At 41.4% G+C, this 22834-nt stretch overlaps 1 protein-coding gene and 1 pseudogene across 3 annotated transcripts in view; both read right to left on the reverse strand.

Annotated features, from left to right (window-relative positions):
* TSHR (thyroid stimulating hormone receptor) overlaps nt 1-22834 on the reverse strand; it is a 172256-nt gene that overhangs the window by 136964 nt on the left and 12458 nt on the right. The gene's annotated exons all lie outside the window — the stretch shown is intronic.
* Nucleotides 7650-8761, reverse strand: LOC105737960 (annotated as a pseudogene).

Genomic DNA, 22834 nt, shown 5'->3' on the forward strand with positions numbered 1-22834 from the left:
GGCAGAGTAGGCCTATACTCATAGTTAAATATTATTATTTTCCCTAGCATCAATCTGTGAAAAATATTTAGTGACTATGGATTGTGTATCTAGAGCTATGCTAAGTACAGGCAGGATTACAAGAAATGTCTAAGCCCCAGGTATTGTGTGACACACTCTCTCTACCGTCCAGAGGAGTCCATTCCATTGTTGAACAGCTGTGATCTTTAGAACAGTTCTTCTTACTGAATCCAAATCTGATATGTGATAATCAAATTTGGGAGTACAATTTTTTTTGGTCTAAGTTTTGCCTACTGGGACAACACTGGATCTCCTTTAAATAACTGAAGACAGCTCAAATCTATGTTTTATTTTTCTCTTCCCCAGAGCCCTACTTGAGCTCTTTTAACTTGTTTTGGTATAGCATGGGGTACTGTCTATCCTATTAGATGGAGTCACCTGAATTTACTCTAGTTTATCAATTCCTCTTAAAATGTGATTTGACCCACAAGGAACGCAGTGAGACTATCATTTCTCTTGGTTCCCATCATTTCCCATGATTCTATGCTAGTATTAATAAGTTAATATTAATATTTTTAGAAACTGCATCTGTCTCTTGTCTCTTTTTATAGTTAACTGCAGCTCCCAGATGTTTTTACCATGACCTCTGGACTAGGACTTTACAATCCAATAATTGTGCTATTTATTATTTAGAGTCAAATGTAGGGTTTATATTTATCTTAGTTAGGTATCATCTTGCAATTCTGTTTTGCAGCACAGTCTGCTGAGATTATTTTTTAATCTTGCTGCATTCAGCAAGTATTTGTTAAGCACTCATTAAATGCTAATCCTTGTTTTGGGTTTGGGGGGGTCATATGAAAAATAAGTTGACGTCTGTCCTCTTGAGTATCTCACATTCCAGTTGGGAAACTGGACATAAACCTCTCCACCATGCAACACAGTAAGATCTACAACAGTAGTATGTGTAAAGTGCAATGAAAATGCAAAGAAGAAAGAGACTTAAATAGTCACTCAATATCTTTTTTTTTGATATAGAGTCTCTCTCTCGCCAGGCTGGAGTGCAGTGGCATGATCTCGGCTCACTGCAACCTCTGCCTCCTGGGTTCAAGGGATTCTCCTGACTCAGCCTCCCAAGTAGCTGGGACTACTGGCATGTGCCACCACGCCCAGCTAATTTTTGTATTTTTAGTAGAGACAGGGTTTCACCATGTTGGCCAAGATAGTTTTGATCTCTTGACCTCGTGATCTGCCTGCCTCGGCCTCCCAAAGTGCTGGGATTACAGGCGTGAGCCACCACGCCCAGCCCATTTTTATATTGATTTAGAATTTATGATTAGCTTGCATATCTTTTTTTAAAATTATCAAAACAATTCTGGTAGATAAATGGGGCTAGTAAATAGTCCCCAGTTTATAGGAGAACCAGAGGCTTAGAGCATTTAAGTGATCCAGCAAATGAAAAGCACCTTTTATCCTTTTAAAGTAAACCAGAACAAAGTGGTCCTATCTTTCTGGTCCCACACTTATTTTCCAAGATTCTCCAGAAATTTCACCTAGTGCCCTCAGATATGTATGACTGAATCACTTTAGCATCAAGAGACGTAATCCCTCCAGGCTTGTCGGTGTGAATTCATTTAAGGCAACTTTGCCACTGCTAGGTCAGCAGGTCTTGGTCTGCAGGACACCTTTCCAAGTTTGAAGTCTATGAACAGAACTTCCCTAGGCCCTTCTATTATCCCTTGTTATTATCTGGTAACTTTACAATGTCTTTTGGCAGTCAGCTTAGCCATCACTCTTCCTTTCCTCTTGACTGGGATTTAAAATGTCTCCTTTACGTTGAATTTTATCTCCAATTCCCAGACTTTTTTCCTCTCTCTTCTCCAATATCTGACGATAAAATTTGGAAAGAATGGTTGCGTTCATAATAAAATGAAGCAAAATTCTTGGACATGTCACCATTAATTGCTTTCAAATTTTGCCCTTTCTTTACAAAAATTTGTTTCTTTATTTCCTCTTTTAAAACAAACCTGAGTTATTGAACATCTGGGCTGGAATTTCTGCTGAAGAAAAATATTCAGAGGCTCTTGAAGGGTGTCCAAGTTTTCAAGGCTTTTTTAAAGTAGGTAAAACCACTTGTCTGAAAGAAAGAATTCTTCCCCCCACTTAGGTGTTTTTTGTCATGTGCACTGGTGAACAACTTGCATTTATGGTGTGAGTTATATTTGAGGACAAAGAATCATGGATTCTTTTGCCCTATCTTGAGTAATTTAATTAGAAGAGTTTATAGTTCTTTTAATGTAGAATCATAACATCATATGAGAAAACATTGAAATCTGATGATTTTTAAAAGTCATATATGGATTTGCACATTATTCTTAAGAGAGAAAAATCAGAACTTATTCAAGCTGTACTTTAATCATTCTCTTCATGAATGTCACTGTTAACTTGCACAAAACATTTAAAAATTATCTGTTTTGGCCAGGCACAGTGGCTCATGCCTGTAATCTCAGCACTTTGGGAGGCCGAGGTGGGTGGATCACCTGAGGTCAGGAGTTCGAGACCAGCTTGGCCAACATGGTGAAACCCCGTCTCTACTAACAACACAAAAATTAGCCAGGAGTGGTGGTGGGTGCCTGTAATCCCAGCCACTGGGAAGGCTAAGGCAGCAGGCGGAGGTTGAGACTGTGCCATTGCGCTCCAGCCTGGACAACAAGAGCGAAACTCCGTCTAAAAAAAGAAAAAAATTTCTGTTTCAGCCTGTCTCTTAAAGAAAGCCACCACCAGTTTTGTGTTTCCAGCATCAATGGATTTCAAAAACCAACATAGTAACAATCTCAAGTAACAGGGTTAAGTAACAGGTGTAGGTTCAAAGCTTTTTTTATCGGACATATCATACTTGCATCCTCTTCCACTCTGGACTCAACCAAGGAATCTTCCCACAGGGCATGGAATCTGGCTTTCCAAAGAACCATCAAAGGGGCCAGATGACAGAACTGGAAGTGCAGGGGAGTAACTTTGATGGGTGGGAAAAAGGATATGAGAAGATATGGGGACAGTAAATTGCTTATTATGAACTGCCCCAAGGCATGGGTCCATATAGCCTGTCCACAGATACCTTGCTTGGATGTACAGACCACTTGCCACATTCTCTGCTGGGTTTCCAGGTTCGCTGGGAAGCAGTAGTCACTGTATTGTCCCTTAGCCTTTCCTGCCTTTTCTTTCTCCTTACTCTCACATCAGCAAGTAATCTCTGCCTCACACTGTTTTCCAGGGAACTCTGGCTAAAAATATCTATTAACCAGTACATTAAATATTCATTTCAATCCAGTATAGCTTTTGTGAACCTACTATATGAAAGGTGCTACATTGGATATTATAAGGGAATTAAAGCTGAGTAAAATTTAATCCTTGACTTTTGGCACTAATGGTCTGGAAGAGAAGCTAAAACAATTGCATAGGTGGCATAGCTCTGGAAAACAATTCAGGAGATTTGGGTTCTAGGTCTGGCTCCATTGGCCACTGGCTGATATTTAATCTTGAGCAAGACATTTACTCTTTCTGGGTCTCAGTTCCCTTAGCTGTAAAATACAGGGTTGTCTTAGGTAACCTCTAAAGTGTCTTCCACAACTAAAATCCAATGATTTTATAAATTTAGTCGAACAGAAGTGAGACTAAAGTGCAATCCACATGCTGTGGGAACCCAGGACTTAAGGATTTGGGAAGCCTTTGGGAAGAATAAGGCATTTGATCTGAGACTTGAAGGATCTGTAGGATTTTGATAGGCAGGGAGCAGATGAGCATTTCAAGCAGAAAGAAAAGCATAAACAAAGAAGTGTAAAAGGAAGATTGCAATGTGCATTCAGGAGAGCTGTGAATTGTCCAGTTTGGTTGTGGCAAGGCGTAAATTAAGTTATCTAAATTAAAGAGGTTGGTAAATCAGAAATGGAAGATGTCGACTGCCATGTTAAAAATTTGAGCTTTAACAGATATTCATTGACCCAACATATCTATGGAACATCTACTATGAGAGAGTGAGTGAGGTGCCGAGAACATAGAAATAAAGAAAATATAGTTGCTGCCCTCAAGAATCCTCAAGGGGCTTATGAGCAGTGGGCAGGGAAGTGGTAACCACAAGTGAAGCTAGTGTAAAAAATACTGTAACAAATGAAACTGAAGTGGAGGGAAGGGAAGTGTGGGGCATTTCAAGGTGCAATTAACATAAAAGAGGCAGAGGAGGAGTCAATGATAACAGAAGTAAGGACAAAGGGAAAAAGAGAAGCATAAGTAGTTTTGTTAACAGAAAGGTGAGTTCATTTTGGATGCTGAATTTGAGGTGCTCCCAGACAACTAGACAGAAATGTCTAACTGGTAGAAAAAATACTGGTGTGTGGCTAGCTTGAGATGTTGGCGCAAGTGATCTGAGTATATTCTGTGAGTGACTCATAGGTCTGGAGAGATGTGTCAAGAAAGAAAATATAGACAGAAAAGAAGATCAAGGGGAGTAGCTTGGGGGAATGCCCACGTTAAACAGTCAGAAAAAGTAGGAGGTGTGGACCAAGAAGACAGATTCAAACTATCAGAGATGTTCGACAATCAGCACAAAGGATGTCGAAGGATGAAAGAATTTCAAGGAAGATGAGAGGGGTGAATTAAATCAGAGGCTCCTCAAGCTTAGCGGACCAAATGTATCCAAATCAGTTGAGACATGTATTTAGAATATGGAATTTGTGCCTACACGGATCCTTAAGAAACAGTTAACAAAGATTGCCTTAGGAGAGGAAATGTAAGGAAACTAAGGGGAAGTGATATGGTTTGGATCTGTGTCCCTGTCTAAATCTCAGGTCAAATTGTAATCCTCAATGTTGGAGGTGGGGCCGGGTGGGAGGTGATTAGATCATGGTGGGTAGATGTCCCCTGTTGTGCTGTTCTCATGATAGTGAGTGAGCTCTCATGAGATCTGGTCATTTAAAAGTGTGTGGCACTTCCCCACCCCCTTTCTCCACGCCTACTTCCCCTTCACCTTCTGCCATAATTGTAAGTTTCCTGAGGCTTCCCCAGAAGCCAAGTAGATGCCAGCATCATGCTTCCTGTACAGGTTGCATAACTCTGTGCCAAATAAACCTCTTTTCTTTATCAATTACCCAGTCTCAGGTATTGCTCTATAGCTTGTAAGAACACTTATACAGGAAGGGTGGATTTAAGTATTGTTTAAATTTTTACCCAATGCATGATTTACCTAACTGAATAAATACATTTAAATTAAAGTTCAAATGGGAGTTTGGATTTTAATGCTGACAATAGGTCAAAAGAGACCTCTACCTCAGACCTAAAAGGTGAGAATTTTCAGGAAGGGGGCCCAGGAAACAGTATTTTTAAGTTGTCCTGGCAATTTTAATCTGTTGTCAAATTTGAAGACTCCTAGAGTAGATAATTTCTAATAGAACTTCAAGTTCTTAGAATAAAGTGTTGTGGCTAAGTAGGAAAGGGAAGGGCAATATTTTCTTATACAGAGATCATCCAGAAGACTTGAGAGGGCCTTGTATCAATGGGATGGCAAGTTTTGGTAGAAGGCTGGAGGCAGCAGAAGTCAGTCTGAAAGGAATGAGGAAAAAATACATGATGAAGAAACAGCGGCAGTGAAGAATATAAGAAAGAAAGGAAGATACTAGTATCTGAGGCACAGCAACATCAAGCAACAAGGTTAGCATTGACGATGTAAGCTAATTGAGGAACTAGTCTGCCAGCTACCAGAAGGGGGCAATAGAGAGCTTTCAGAGCTGCGTGACCCGATGGAGAAATCCCAGGGGTGAATTGAGCTGTCAATTAAAAGCATAGGATGCAATAAAAAGGTTTTGTTTTTTAATTTTTTAAAAAGTGTGGGATGCAGCATAAGACCTGAATCAAGCCTAAAACATAATTAATGCTTAAAACATAATTAATGTAAGAAAATCGAAATAGGGTTGAAGTATAGAAACAAGCAAGGGATTCAGGGAGTCACCGGGAAGTAATCAAATCAGCCATGAGTCATAAGTGCAGACATCAGGAAAGAGCCAGAGTGCTTTAGCAAATTGCCTCATGGGGGACCAATATTCCTATGGAACTGGCATCTGGGAAGCACCAGGATTGCTTTGGCTGGCTTTTAAAAGAGCTTATAAATGCAGGAATGGTAAACTGTGTAATATTTGACAGAAGGAGTTATAGAATACAATCCTTAGATCCAGGAAACTAGAGAAGGTATTACTGTTTCCTTTTTTTCCTTGTTTTTAAGGATACAGGAGGCTTGAGATAATTTACATACAGAGGAGAACAAACTTGAGAAAAAGGAAAGGTGGATAGTGCATGAATGTTGGGAAAAACAGGCTGATAATTGAATTTTCTTAAAAGATACTGACAACTCTCAAGTACTTTCTGAAGCAACTGTGTTCAGCAATAATAATCTTGTTTCTGCAATGCGGTGGACTTTGTGCAAGACACTGTGGAATGACTAATAAGGACATGCTTTACCATTTTCTCATAACTTACAATCTTGAAGATGATACGGACAAATTAACATATAATTAAAATAGTGTGATAGAATGATAGAATGAGGCCGGGAGTGGTGGCTCACGCCTGCAATCCCAGCACTTTGGGAGGCCAAGGTGGGCGGATCACCTGAGGTCAAGTGTTTGAGATCAGGCTGGCCAACACACTGAAGCCCCATCTCTACTAAAAATACAAAAATTAGCAGGGAGTGGTGGTTGGGAGCCTGTAATCCCAGTTACTTGGAAGGCTGAGGCAGGAGAATCGCCTGAACCCAGGAGGGAGAGGTTACAGTGAGCCGAGACTGTGCCATTATACTCCAGCCTGGGCAACAAGAGCGAAACTCTGTCTCAAAAAAAAAAAAGAATGATAGAATGAGGAAATATACAATGAGTTAGCTACGTATAATAGCTAATTTTGAGATTTGAGAAAAGTTAGAGAAAGCCTGGAGAAACCAATGTCTAATTTTATCGTAAAGTTAACAGTGTAGGATCTATTTCTATCTCTCTCTCTCTCTCTCTATCTATCTATATTTTTTACCAACTCTCTTCAATACCCAATATAGTCCCCAAGACAATAAATATCTGGACAATGAATAATCTAGGAACTGAAAGATGAAGTCTGCATAATCCCCAAACCTTCCCACTATGACCACCGATAAATGTTAGATAAAACATAACAATTATTTCAAACGAATAGCTGAACTCTCTAGAACTCCAAGAACTCCCCAGATATTATGAAAGAACTGAAAACAGTAACAAGCTCTGTGAGTGCTCAAGAGGTAGAAAGATGATCATGGGGAAGGAATCGCCAGCCGCAGGATCCTGGGTGTTTGGATTTTAATGCAGACACTAGGTAAGAAGAGATGTCAGCACATGTGACAGGCAGAGTTGGAATTAAGATATTGCTACAAAATTAGGAATGTCAAAGTGCTATACACTTAATGAAAATGTGAGTCAGCAAAAATCTTCCTACTGACCAAAGTTTGTATATCCCTTGTATATATTCTATTTTGTTGTTTTTGTTGTTGTTGTTGTAGAGGCATATTTATTGACATGCAAAGATGTTTACAGTACACAACTGGGGGGAAGCAAGTTACATACATATTTACAGTATGATCTTGTTTTAGTTTCTTAACTGTCAGAAAACCTCAAAGATGTTTCATTAATAAACTCTTGGGCAAATGGGTGAACGTTATGGATACCCATTGCAATCTGTGCTCTTTTATGAACAAGAGGATCAGTAGTTGACTTAAGTAAGCTAACAAGTTGTTCAAATTCCTCAGAGTCCACATAGCGTTCCATTTTGCAAGGGCAAGCAAATGGCTTAATCCCATTTACCTCCCTAATCCTGATTTGGCATCTAATCTCATCTGTGGTCTGGATGCAAGGGTTGGAACCAAAAGGACACTCAGGGATGGGCTGTGAGCATGAGTGAGTGTTCCTAGAAGGGCGGGCTGTTGCCACAGGCAAAGAATAGGCATTTTCTTCAGCTGAGGCCAAAACAGTATATGAAGGAGGGCTTGCCTCAGGTGCCTGGGATCTAATCTGAACACTGCTGGAGTTACAGCAGGGGCTTTGGGCCAGATAGTTACCTCAGACAAGTCCTTGGGCCTATTTTTTTTTTCATTAATTTCATCCACAGGCTGAGATCTAACTATCCTACTCACAGATTTAGGATTAGGGTTAAAACTAGCATCATCTCCTTCCCAAAACCAGTTCCCAATGACATTCTCTTCCTCCTCTTCCTCAGCCCCAGACCTAGGTTTGCAACTGGCCCCAGCCACAGGCTCCAACTCCTCAGCACAGACCTGGGCACCAATTTCAGGTTTGTCATTCTTAGCACCGGAATGATTACCAGCCTCTTCTCCATTTCCAAACCAGGAATTGATAGTGGCCTCTTCCTCAGCCCAGACCCAGATGTCAATACCAGCCCCATTTTTACATGTGGAGCTGGTGGACTCATTCCCAGCCTTGGGACTGAAATCTCCAGTGGCTTTGCCCAGAGCCTTAGGCTCTGACAGGGGCTCCTTCCTTCATCTCAGCACCGACCTTGTTCTTAGACACTGCCTTCATCTCTGCCACTGCATCTGTCGGAGACCCTGGCTTGTCTTTTGCTTTGGCCCAGGTATTGGCTACAGGCCTAACCACACCTGTAGCCTCCCTCTCTTCTCCAGCTTTAGCCTGTATAGCAGCCTCTTTTCCATTTTGGCCTGGGCTCTTGTCTTATTCTTAGTCCCAGTCATGGTCGAAGCCCAGTTACTTGGCCCTGTCCATCTTGGCCTTGGTTCTCAACGTGTGCTAGGTTGATGTCTTAATACTCTTTCACTGGGTCAGGGAAAAGCTTGGTAGTGAGAGTTAGAGTCAACTTTCAGTTCAGCAGTCACTATGTTCTCTTGCCAAACATGCAGCCTCTGTCAATGATACAGAGGGCAGAGGCACGCTTGGGCTAGGGAAGAATGATTGTTCCCTAGTGCAGACCTGCTGAAGCTGATGGTGTTCCGACAATCCAAAGCCACCACAGCCACCAGCAGTGATGGGCCTTGGATCCAAATGAATAGTTTTTGTTCTCTTTCTTAGTTAACTTCCTAGTGAACAGCTACCTACAGATCTCTACAGGAACCTAGAAAGGAACAGACCTCATCACCACCTATGTCAGCCTGCTCACCATAGCAGGGGTCCTCGGAAGATGCTATCCTTCCCATAGAAGAAGAGTCCTCTAGCTAGAGAAGAGTCCCAGCCTTCACAGGCCCAGGGCCCAGGTCGTCAGCCTCCCATCCTCTCCTCTGTTGTCCTCTGGCTGCTCCTCATTTTGATTCCCACTGCTTTCCCCACGATCTGAATGGCAAAGAGGAGTCCCTCCCCCGACGCCACTGCATCAAACTCAATATTCTATTTTTAAAAAAGCCTTCTTGAGAATCTGGAACCATGCACTTGTCCATAAACTTGTGTGTTTTGGTTGGCATTTAAACTACTGGATGGCTGAGACACCTCCCAAGCTGAGATAGTATCATAAAATATATCCCTGAGCAGTGAAATCCCTGATGTTGCTATTGGAAACAAATGTGGAACTCCCCTTGAGCCATTTTCTCAATGATAAATGAGTTTATAATCCTAAATTATAAAATAAAAAGGTAACAATTCACCATGAAAGAGCCATTAAGATCTCACAATTTTCAAACTGACACCCCGAAGAATTACAGAGAATAGAATGATTTCAAAGTGATTACAAAATAAGTTTTTTTAAAGTAATTCAAGACATAAAAGACATGATCAAAACCACAAAAATGAACAGGTATATGAAACAGAACAGACAACTGAAATATAACAGAAATGGATTAGACAGAAGAGTAGTTAGCTGAAGAATAGTGGCCTGGAAATGTATGTAAAGTTAAGAAACTAGATAAAATGTAGCAGAGAGACATATCATATTAGAAAACACAAAAAAGAAGTTAAAAGGCAAGAATGAAAGATGGATGATCCAACTTACATCTAATAGGACTCACGTGAGAAAAGAATAGAGAAAATGAGGACAGACAATATTAAAGAGATAATGGCTAAGAACTTCTCATTCAAACTAGAACAATGAATTCAAAGCAGGGTAAATAAAAATTCATCAATATCTACACATATTACAGGAAAACTGTTAAACATTAAAGACAAAGCGACCTTAAAAGCAAATAAAAGTCAAAGATGAAAGCATCAAGAGAAAGATAACTGAGCTGGTGGCAGATTTCTTAACAGCAAGAGAGGGTACAAAAACAATAAAATTGTATCTTAATCCCTGCGTAGGGAAAGAAGGAAAAAGTGGATAGTGGCAGAGCTTTAGCTGTTTCTGTAACATTTTATTTATTTAAAAAATAAAAGGGAAAGCTAAGTTAAAGCCAATTGTTAACTTCTGGTTAATTTTGATGATAGCACATAGTTATCTGTATTGCTATTTTTGTGCTTTCATATGCATTAAAGATGGAAAAGGGTTAATTATAGAAAAAAACAAGAGTGGAAATAAAGAATATTCCCATAAAAAGGAATAGCTTGTGCAAGCAATAAGAGCAGCAGAGTGAATGACACATTCTAGGATGTAAAAATAGTTCAAAGTGGCTGAAATAAAATTCTAGAATATAAAAATAGTTCAAAGTGGCTGAAATAATAGAAGTGACTGAAGTGGAGGGAAACTAGTAAAAGATCTGCCTGCAAAGAGGAGCAAGCAGGGCCAGATCACGGGGCCTTCATAAACCATGTGAAGAGTCTGAAATTTTCTGAAGAGCAATGGAAGCCAATAGCGTAATTTACTCAAGGGACCGAGACCCTGTCCGCAGTACAGGCTGTTCACCCTGACTGCTATGTTTAGCAAGAACAAAAGAAACTCCATTTCCATTCAGGTGGAAAAAAATGTTAGTGGTGAGAACTCAGATGAAAACAAATGAAATGGAGAGAGATTCAAGATATATTTAGACTAGAAATAATTAATAATGGATTTGATATTAGGGATGAGTGAGAAGAAAGTATCAAGAATAATCCTATGTGTCTGTTTTTCTTTGTCTTTAAATACTGATTTTATGTTTTTAGTTTTCTCTTATTTTTAATTAGCACATATTTTTAGAACATGGTATGCTGTTTTGATACATGTATACATTGTGTAATGATCAAATCAGAGTAATTCACAAATCCATCACCTCAAACATTTATCATTTCTTTGTGGTGAGAACATTCAACATCATCTCTTCTAGCTATTTGGAAATATACAATACATTATTGTTAACATAGTCACCCTACTGTGCAATAGAACATCAGAATTTATTCTTCCTACCTAATTGTAACTTTGTACCTGTTGACCAACCTCTCCTCATTTCTTCCTCCCCTTACCCTCTGCACAGCCTTTGGTAACCACTATTCTACCCTCTGCTTCTATGAGATCAATGTCGTTAGACTCCACGTATGCATGATGCTTCTATGAGATCAATGTTATTAGACTCCACATATGCATGAGATCATGCAGCATTTGTCTGTCTGTGTCTGGCCAATTTCACTTAACATGATGTCCTCCAGGTTAATCCATGTTGTTGCAGATGACTATGCTGCTTTGAGCATCTGGGTAACTGATGGATCCATTCACTGAGATGGGTATACAGATAGTTTTGGCCAAGAAGATAATAATGTCACCTTTGGAAATGTTAAATATAAGGACACTGAATGATATTTTAGTGAGCAATTGGATGAAATAAGTTTTCATCCAATTGAAAAGAGACCTGGCTTAGAGATCTGGCTTAGAGATCTGAAATTCAAATTCATTAGAATCTCATTAGATGTATGAATGGGAGTAGGTGAGGCTGGAGAAGCGTGGCATGAGATAAGAACCTCAAAACCATCCAGCATCATTTAAATGATAGGTAGAGGAAGAAAGAGAAGCTGGTACAGAAAGGAAGATGTGCAAACAGAGAAGATGAAAAAGAAAATGGGTATGGCAGCCACAGACATGCACCACTCAGATCTCCCTCCAGGAAACAGCTTTCTGTGTAACTGTCAGGAGGCAGTTAGCTGCCAGCCTCCATCTGCAGCACCTGCAGGAACCGTCACAGTGTTTTAACCAAGGCTCTACTCTTCCTGGGAAGCCCACAGCCCAGGGCTGAGCAAGGCAGCGGCTCTAGAGACTGGCCTCTATGCCCAATGTGGGTTCCTCTAACAGGCAGTCTTTGCTCTAGAGCTCCGCATTGGTTTGGCCAAGACTTTGTCAGATCTGTAGCACAGTCTGGGGCTCTCCCCCTTTATCTTTCACAGATGTTATCTTTCAATGAACCACTTGCCCTCCTAACTCTGTCTGAGCATCTGCTTCCCAGAATAACTGAACTGACACAGTTGGTACTGGAATTGGTCTGAGAAAGCAGGAGGTAAAATGGGGTTTTGGGAGCAGATCACTTCCTGAAAGCTGGTAATGAGGATCCTGTTCTGGGTGGCACAGGGGGCACAGATAGTCTCTGGCACAAGGTGGCAGCCCAATTACTAAAAACTTTAATCAATGATGGCGTGGAAGAAAGTTCTGTGAGAGAACTTTCCTGGCCTGTGCAATGTTCATGCTTTAGAAAAGTGCGTGTGTGTGTGTGTGTGTGTGTGTGTGTGTGTCTGTGTGTGTTGGAGGGATGTTGTTGAGGAGGAGGCAAGGAAGATGAAGGAAAGCAATGAATACAAGGATGAAGGAATTAGCTGGATTTTTGTGAAGTTTGAAGCTACTACAGACAGCTAATGCTGAGATAAAGTTGATAGCAACTGACAAACAAGTGAACACTGTATGAGAAGGCCTATATCTGGTCCAAGGGGATATTAGAAAGAGCTGAAGACTAAACTCAGAACTTACAGTTAAGAGTTGTTATACTTTTGTTTATATCTAAGAAAATGGACAAATAAGCTGTGATTTATTCTTTGAATAGAATACTGTAGAAAGATTGCTTCGCCCATGTATCAGTTAATATGGAAGTCTGCCAACTTGGAATAGGGCCTGAGCAGGACTTTGCAGCACCAGGCTGTGGTACAAGCAGCCCTGCCTCTTGGGCCATATAATCTCATAGGCTCTATTGTGTTGGAAGAGTGAAAAGTGAAAAAAGAGGTAGTGTGGTGTGGAGTTTACGGCAAGCCTTCATAGAAGAATCAAAATACAGTACTCTGGAGCTCTAGAGTGAGGCCACACCATCTGCAGTGCAGAAAAACATCTCTTGGGGTGCTACTGAGCCCTATTTGAGACTGAATATTTGACCCTGGAAGCCAGTAACTATGCATTCTAAACTGCCCCTTGTGAGCTGAGCTCTGCAGAACACATTAGGTCAGAATGTCAGGCAGACTCAGCAGCAATTTGTCTAGTGGAAAGTGGTATACCAGGGATCAAACCTGAGCAGTACAACAGGGATCACATGGCCACTTTATGACACCTTGAGCCATTTCTTCCTGGAAGGGCCTGTGAATTATTGTCATGGTAGTAAACATTTATTCTCAATAACTGTTTGCCTTTCTTACCTACAAAGTCCCAGGCAGCACTACTAGCTGGAGGATTTGAAAGTGATCCACAGACATAGAATTCCATATAACACAGCATCCGACCATGAGAGACACACTTCACAGAGGAGGAGACGAGTGAGCCTGTGACCATGGGATCCTCTGGTTTTATCACATACCACATAATCCAGAGGCAGGTAGCTCTATAGAGCAACGCAAGAGCCTACCAAAGGCACAACTGGAATGCCAATTTGTAGGCAATTGCCTACATCATGGCGTCTGCCATGGTGGGGTATCATCACATAGGCTAGACACTGAGTCACAAACCTCTATATGGATGTTATCCCAATTAGGAAGAATATATGGTTCTTGGAACCATTGGGCAGAAGCAGGAGAGAGTCCACTTATATCACATTCAATGATTCGCTGAGTCTGTGTTTCCTCTTCCTATAATACTAGGCTCTGTGGAGAACTCAGGCTATGACTGCATTCAGGACTTCTTGTATACAGAGACCAGCAGGTTGAAGGAGAAGTCAATATCTTGTTAGGAATAACGACCCTGATCAGGAGCAAGAAGCAGGGCTGCTATTACACAATGAGGACAGGGAGAAATATATTTGGAACTCAGATGATCCAGTTGGACATACTTGCTCAATTGTGACTATAGACAAACAAGTGCAATAACCCCAGCCTAAGAAAAGTGTGGTTACTATGGGTTCAGGCCCTCAAAAATAAAAGCTTTGATCATATCAGCAGATAAGTCGTCAAGACCAGCAGAGGTGAAAGCTGAGGGGGAATTTAAAATGAACAGTGGGAGAGAGATGATAAGTACCAACTGTGATCCCAGACAGACCAACTGCAGCAACAGGGGTCCGACTACTCCCTAAGTTACCTCTTTCAAGTTTCTCCTCAGGAAGACAGGCCCACTGGAATCCTGGATAATCTGTTCCCCAAAGGTATGTGGAGAAGCAGATCTATATCTTGCAAGGGGTGGGCTGTGGCTGTTGTGGAAGTGAGGGCTTCGTTTAAGAATGTACTTGCTCATGCCTGTAATCCCAGCACTGTGGGAGGCCGAGGGGGGCAGATCACGAGGTCAGGAGATTGAGACCATCCTGGCTAACACGGTGAAACCCCGTCTCTACTAAAAATACAAAAAATTAGCCAGGTGTGGTGGCGGGTGCCTGTAGTCCCAGCTACTCGGGAGGCTGAGGCAGGAGAATGGCGTGAACCCGGGAGGCAGAGCTTTCAGTGAGCCGAGATTGTGCCATTGCACTACAGCCTGGGCAACAGAGTGAGACCCTGTCTCAAAAAAAAAATGCACTTGCTATTAAGCTGCAAGGAGTGCAGTTGGCACACCTAACCAGCTCAGTATCCTCCCCATTATGCAACAGCAGCCCTGCCTCCTGTGCTGCTCAGAAGACCCAAACTAAGGCACCAGGCAATCAAGGAGTGTGATGTGGAGAAAACCAAGGGAAGCAGTCAGCAGTGACAAAAGCTACTGAGCATTTGACTTAGGAAAGGATCTAAAATGTCCTTTGCATTTTGCAACAAAGGTTGTTAACATGACTTTGGCAAGACCTTTTTCAATTGAGTAATAGGGGCAAAAGCCAGATTGCACCAAGCTAAATGGTGAATGGGGAGTAAAAAAATCAGAAGAGCAACATGAGAAAGCTCCTTATGAACATTTAGCTGTGAAGGGAAGGATAGAGGCAGGGAAGGAGTGGTAGGTGGATGCAAATGTGAGAACTATGGAGTGAAATTTTTTTTAGAGGAAAGATACTTGAGTGTGTTTAGATAGCTGTGAAAAACATCTGAGCGAGTAGGAGAGGGAGGAGAAAGTCAAAATAGGGTGAGGAAACCAAAAGAACATGGATGTAGGTGGAGGGACTCATCTTGTATTGCTACAAAAGTGTAGAAGAAAAGGATGGGTGTAGATTCTTTTAAACGAAATACTTCATTTGTGTTGCTTTGTTTTATAGTCAAGTTCTTTCAGAATCCCTGTACATTTGTGTTCTTCAAAATATGTGACAAACAATAACCTCCCATAGTCTTACTCTGCTGAATGGGGAAGGTTATCCCTGAATAGGAAGAGCTTCATGAACATTTGAACAATGATGTCCTTGCTTTTCCTAACAGTTCTCTGAAATAGGACAGGACCATCTTACAGTTTTCCTTTAATAGATACAAAAGGTAAGACACAGAATGATTAAGTGCCTTGCTAAGATGCTTAGGACTTATGGAAGGTCTCCTGAATTCCACTGTCCATTTCTACTTACCACTCTTACTGTGTAAGTGGTCTTTTCACATAGTCACGCAATAATTTCCCTGAATTCAGTGGAAAACTGTCCTCTGCTCTTCACCATGACTTTTAGCTGACATAGCTTTATACCAGAAATTTTTCCGCTCTATTTTGCTACTGTTGATACTGAAGATATTGGATACAACACAAAAAGAAAGCACAATCCCTCCAAGCCACCCTATTTTTTTGGTCATGAAATACATACTTTCTGTAAAGTGCCAAGTTTCTTATGAGTAAAAGGAATCCTTCATAAGTACATTAGACCTTCTATCATCACACAGAACTGAATCAGACAGAGCCTTGAAAGATTCTTTCATGCTTCGTAAAGCACATTTCAGAGCTTCTGGCTTTGTTGTTTTAGATTCCAGGGATTGAGGGTGGTTGGGAAATGGCAATTTGGTTATGCTACCTAAGGCCAACCAAGCATTAAATATGGGCATCTGAAGGGTTTGGCAATACTAACAGGATTTTCAGCCAAACTCTGACACAGAACAGATAAATCCTTCTTACAGATTTATGGGCTCTATTAGCACAGACACCCCCCTAGTTAGAATTTCAGTCCCTTTACCCTACTGGGAATGAATATATCTGGAAGAAGATGAGAACTCTTGGAAGTCTTTAAAATGTCCCCTTTGAAAAGTAGACAAGTGTTGCTCTTCCTAATAAAGCTGTGCCACCCTGATGCCAAACAGCTGCTGGATGGTCCCTGCATGGAAGCTTGCCCTCCACAAATGGATATAATGCTCACACCGAGGGTTAAATCAGGCCACATCTGACAGGCTCTCAGACCTACTACTGCATTCGTAATAATAGCTAACCTGTGATCAAGGTGTATTCTGTTACATCATGCTACCAGCATTAGCTCATGAGCTCCGTATAATCACTCAATGTGGGGAGAGCAGATTTTACAGATCTTACTAGTTTGTTCATCCTGTGAATTGTGTAAATAGAATCTCCCACACAGGGCGACGGTGGGAGATAAGAATTATACCACACCTCTTCTGCCTCCACATCTAAAGCAGGTTGGGGAAAAATAACTGAGAAGTAAGCTCTGGTAAACATAAGGTGAAGAATAACTTATGTCTCTCATTTAAACGTTTTCTAATTCACAGCAAATTTTCTTCCTTGGCACATTAGTTAAATTTGTTAATGGAGATAGAAAAAAGGTATAGAAGCCAATATTATTATAAGAAACATCGATAGAAATAGGATATTTTTTGAATTGTTCTTCAGCTTCCTTATAACAGAGAAAAGCCCTTTGCATGAATATCGACTCATAAAAGAGTTATGAATAATGGCTTCATGCATTGCTATTAAGTCACCGCTTTCTAGAAATGTTGCCTAAGATTGCCATGAGATCCAGAAGGGATACATGCATAGTGCTCCTCTGCCAACTGGCTAGAAACAGCCTCCTTCACAAGATGGGAACTCTTAAAACCTTTCGACACGGGAAAGTATGTTTTGTAGCTCTAAGCCTCTGAGAATAAGCACACAGATTTTTTTTTTTTTTTTTTTTTTTTTTTTTTTTTTTTTTTTTGAGGCAGAGTCTTGCTGTCGCCCAGGCTGGAGTGCAGTGGCAGGATCTCGGCTCACTGCAAGCTCCGCCTCCCGGGTTCACACCATTCTCCTGCCTCAGCCTCCCGAGTAGCTGGGACTACAGGCGCCCGCCACCTCGCCCGGCTAATTTTTTGTATTTTTAGTAGAGACGGGGTTTCACTGTGTTAGCCAGGATGGTCTTGATCTCCTGACCTCGTGATCTTCCCGCCTCGGCCTCCCAAAGTGCTGGGATTACAGGCGTGAGCCACCGCATCTGGCCAAGTACATAGACTTTTTGATGTTCAGATTTTTGTATCTAAGGTATAAGGTATTAGAGCATGGAATGGGGCTGCTATCTACATTGATGTGTTAGAAATGAACCTGTCCAAAAATTGCTGCAAGCTTTAGCCAGGCCTGTTTACATCTGTTTTCCCTTTGGGTCACTTGTCTGATTGCCCATACTCTTTGTCAGCCTACAATGTAGATGAAACTTGAAAGCATTATGCTAAGTGAAAGAAGTCAGATACAAAGGTCACATATGGTAGGATTCCATTTACATAAAATATCCAGAATAGGTAGACCCATGTGTACGGAGAGCAGATTCCTGGTTTCCAGGGGCTGGGAGGAGTGGGGAATGGGGAATGACTGCTTAATCGGCATGAGCTTCCCTTTGAGATGATGAAAATAGTTTGGAACTAGATACAGGTGCTGGCTGTACACTATTGTGAATGTACTCAATGCCACTGAATGGTAGGTATACTTGAAAATGGTTAATTTCATGTTGTGTGAATTTCACATCAACTGAGAGAGGAGGAGGGGAGGGAGAGGGAGAGAAAATCGACCAGATTTAGCAAGATAGCCATGGAATAGTAGAAGGAGGTTTGGATTTAGAGTTAGGAGACATGAATTTGAATTCTTACTCTTTCACTTACTGGCTGTGACATAAAAGTCAAAAAAGATGACATTTCTGGGTCTCAGTTTCGCATCTAAATGAGAGTCAAACACCTCCCAAGGAAGACCACTGTGAGCACTGAGATATTATATGTGAAGATATAGTATGGGTCTGGGCATAAAGCTGATACAAACACATAACTGAGCAAAAAAACCCCACAGAACAATGATAGGTTATTTTAAGGTAGTACAAAAAACAAAAATGAAAACCCATGGAATTTATGTTATAGCTAAAACTGTTAAAATGTAATAAAAGTAACTTGGATTAATAACTCACAATAGATAACAATCACGGCAATTTTCATAAATCCAAACACTGAAGAACTAGGTGTTTTGTAATTATAGCTTGTACTTCATTTATCTGGCTTCAAGGCATGATTTAAATCTAAACATTTGTGTTATGGAAAATTCTTCCCTCTAGTACTGTGTATAGTAACCACATCAAGTTTCTATATTTCATCATCTTAAGAGGCACATATTTTAAAACTTTAATGTCTCAGGAACCAGGAATCCATTGATTAAAAGTGTTGCTGGATCCCCCTAAGGAAGTGTAGGGAAAGTGTATTGGTTAATGTCCCCGAGTCATTCCTAAAAGGGACCTGTGGCCAGTTGCCAAAGTAACTGTCAACTGGTAAAACAGAAATCCAAGACTTCTTGAAGATCACTGGATACAAGGTTTGAGCTTATACTGATAGGACTATGTCCCAGGATAAATTGCAGATATTAGTGTCAACTTGAAAGACTTAAAGGATGCAGAATGGTGGCTGCTTCACATCCTTTCAATTCACCTATCTGCCCCCTGTAAGAAACAGAACCAACAAAAACCCCAAACAAATAGATTAAGGTGAATGACAATGCACTTTAACAAACTTAACCAATAGGTAGGTTCTATCATAGCTGCTGTGCCAGATGTCTTCACTGGAACACATCAGCACAGCCTCTAGCACTTTATATGTGATTATCGATCTGGTGAATGTGTTCTCTTCTTGATTCCTATCAATAGAGAGAATCAAAAGTAGTAAACCTTCACCTAGGAACAATAGCAATACCAATTCACTGCTTTGCCCCAGGGGCTCCACTTCATAAGAGTTTGCGGGGACGGATAGTCAGGACATCACACACATCATCATACTGGTTTGCTACCTGATGATATGCTAATTAGAGTTGGTGGGCAAAAAGCAGAAAGAAGCCTAGATATTCTAGTAAGAAATCTGAAGGTCAGAGGGCAGCAGATAAATCCCACAAAGATTCAGGGACCTCTTCCATTAGCAACGTGCTTAGTCTGGGGCATTCTAAAAAATCCCTTCTGGCCAGGTGTGGTGGCTCACGCTTGTAATTCCAGCACTTTGGGAGGCCAAGGCGGGTGGGTCATTTGAGGTCAGGAGTTCAAGACCAACCTGGCCACCCATCGCTACTAAAAATACAAAAATTAGCCGGGCGGTAGTGGCACGTGCCTGTAATCCCAGCTACTCGGGAGGCTGAGGCAGGATAATTGCTTGGGCCTTGGAGGCAGAGGTTGCCATGAGCCAAGCTAATGCCAGCCAAAAAAATGAACTGCTGCTGCACTGCAGTCTGGGTGACAGAGTGAGACCCTGTCTCAAAAAAAAAAAATCCCTTCTAAGGTATAGGACACATAGTTGTATCTTGCCCTTTCTACCTTTTACAAAGAAGCACAGCACTTGCTGGGCATCTTGGCTTTTGGCAGCAGTGTAACCCGTTTTCCCATTTATCAGACAACTCAGAAGGCTGCAGGTTTCAGGTAGGACATACAGGAGTCTATAACAGATTCAGGCTGAAATGCCAGCTTCCCTGCCATGTGGGCCACACAGCCCAGCCCAGCAGGTCTTACAACACTACAGATAGATATTCTGTGGATTTGTCAGCAGGTCCCAAGAAGAGAATGAAAGCTCAGACTCCTAAAATTTTGGAGCAAGGATCTCCCTTCTGAAGGACAGAAATACCCTTTATGAGAAAAATAATTCCTGACATTCTATTCTGCCCTAGTAGAGACTGAGATCTCTTCAATGGGACACTAAGTGACTCTGTGACTACAGCTGCCCATTGCGAATTGGGTATTGCCAGTTCTACTGAGTCATAAAATAAGGTGAGCACAGCAGCAATTGATTTTATGATAGAAATTTTACATTCTGGATCAAGAAAGTCTAGAAAGGGAAGGTAAATTCATGAATAGGTGGCCTAGACTCCCACTTCACTTATCTCTGCTGCACTCTCACTGAAATTGGCTTCGTGGAGAGCTCCATATGACCACTTGATGGAGTTCATAGGTTGGTGTCTGCTTTACAGATTGGCACAAGCTAATGCCAGCCAAAAAAAATGAACTACTCCCGCATTACGGCCCCACTCAAGGGTAGCCCTAAAGGATAGTGGTGAAAGGAAATCTTCACAGTCAGTTGATCTGTGAGCATTACAGCAATCATTCTCTTTGTATGAAGGGAGAAAGAACCGTGGCAAGGGTATACATGGAATACCAAGAAATAGCAAGTAACTTACCTGGTTGACCACTCGCCTAGAAAGAATACTATTGGAAAACAGAGAACAAGAAAGTCTAGGAAACAAATATGGATATATCTATGGGAGTGGGAACAAATTCTGTGGACCTTTGTGTCTCACCTTAATGCTCATCAGGGAGTATCCACTGATTACTCTGGTTTGTGGTGAATCTCGACACCCAGGTAGACTAGATGACTCATTTTATAAATGCCATCCAGTTTTGGGGAAATGAACATGAATGAAGTGGCCATGGTGATAGGAATGGAAGCCAAGCGTGGACCCAATGGCTTGGGCTCCTTTTCATCAAGTCTAATCAAGATACTTCTCCTATAAATGACCAACCTTTCAGCAGTATAATCCATTGCTGCACCCTTGATAAGGCACATTTCTTTAAAGAGAACAGCCAGACATTTGGTGGCAGTTTGATTATACTGGACCCTTTCCACCCTGTAAGAACTAGTAATTCATTTAAAACCTCATGGCTACTTTGGATTTGGCCTTCTCTGACTTCAGTGCCTCCACCGGCACCACCATTTAAGGGTTTATAAAATACCTGATGTACCATTATGAAAATGTGTATAGCATTGCCTCAACCAAGGGATGCATTTCATGGCAGAGAAGGTGCAACAAAGGGCATATGAACACTATATCCACTAGTCTCACTATGTGCCCTGTCATGAAGAACCAGACTGCCTACGAGAATGGTGGAATGAATTAAAGACTCAGCTAAGGTGCTGTCTTGGGGACAAAGCCCTGCAGGATTGGGGATCTGACCTAAGAAAGGATATGAGCTGAATCAATAGCCAACATATGCTATTGTGTTCTATGTAGCTAGGATACACCTGTCTGAAAACCCGGGGGCAATGATAGAATTGGCTCATCTCACCATCACCCTAGTAACCTAACATTCAAATTTTGAGCTTCCTGTCTGTATTCCTGCCCAATTAATGGTACTAGTTCCTGAGGAGAGATTACTTCTTCCAAGTAAAAAATACAGGGAGGTTGATACTATAATGACCACCTGGTCATTTGGGCTTCTCATGCTAGTGGACAAATAGGTAAATAAAGGAGTTTCTCTATTGAGAAATATTAGGCCCTCTTTACCATGAGAAGCTAGGGCAGCTGCTACACATTAGGAAGAGTGAGGAGTGTGTCTAGAATGCAGGGAATTCACTGGGGCATCTCTTGGTTCTTTTGAGCCCACAGATAATGGTGAAGGAGAAAATACAGCAGCTACATATGACAAGAAAAAAGGCAACTAAGCTTTCAGAACCCTTGGAGCTGAAGTCTGGGTCTTTCCATCAGGCAATCAACACAACCAGTCAGAGTGCTGGGCAAGGGTGAGACAAATCTAGGATTGGAGTCAAAGAGAGATGAGGACTATCAACGGCATCCTTAAGATCAGCTGCAGCAGGGCAAACTAGTTTATTTCACAAACACTCTTGCATTATGTCTTTGCAAGGACTGCATCTTGAAGGAATCTCTGTGGAAGATGGGGCTTGTATCCCCCTTTCTTGTAAAAATAAATAAAAAAAGTAAGGACATCTCATTCTTACAAAATCGGAGGCCCTATATTTTATTAGGGGAGCTAGACATAATGAAAAGCTTGGGCAGGTCTGAGTTGTGCAAAGGCTAACCAACCCTGGGTACCTGTTTTACATCATTTTAGATTCTCTCAGCATGCCTCTTATACTAGCTCTGCTGCAGCTACCAGTTCTGTATGAGCTCTGACTAGCTTCAGGCAGGTACAACTCGACAGGACTGCATCTCAGCCCTGCACCACACACCTCTCATCTCCCACCCAGGGACTTTTTTGTTAATATCAGGAAATTCTCTCATCACCCAGGTACAAGAAACCTGGAAGGTCAGTAGAATTAAATCCCTGACTTATGGGAGCCAAGAACTGATGGATAGATGTTTTACCTTTCCTCCTTCCTAAAGCAATGGTCCTGAGATGCAAGTCATCTGAATTCTCAGGTGGTCTTAGGGGTTTCAGCAACCATTTGTTTCTAGCAGCAGCAAACTCTCCCTCTCTCCC

Source organism: Nomascus leucogenys, chromosome 22a (genome assembly GCF_006542625.1).
Source record: "Nomascus leucogenys isolate Asia chromosome 22a, Asia_NLE_v1, whole genome shotgun sequence".
In the NCBI taxonomy this organism is placed as follows: Eukaryota; Metazoa; Chordata; class Mammalia; order Primates; family Hylobatidae; genus Nomascus; species Nomascus leucogenys.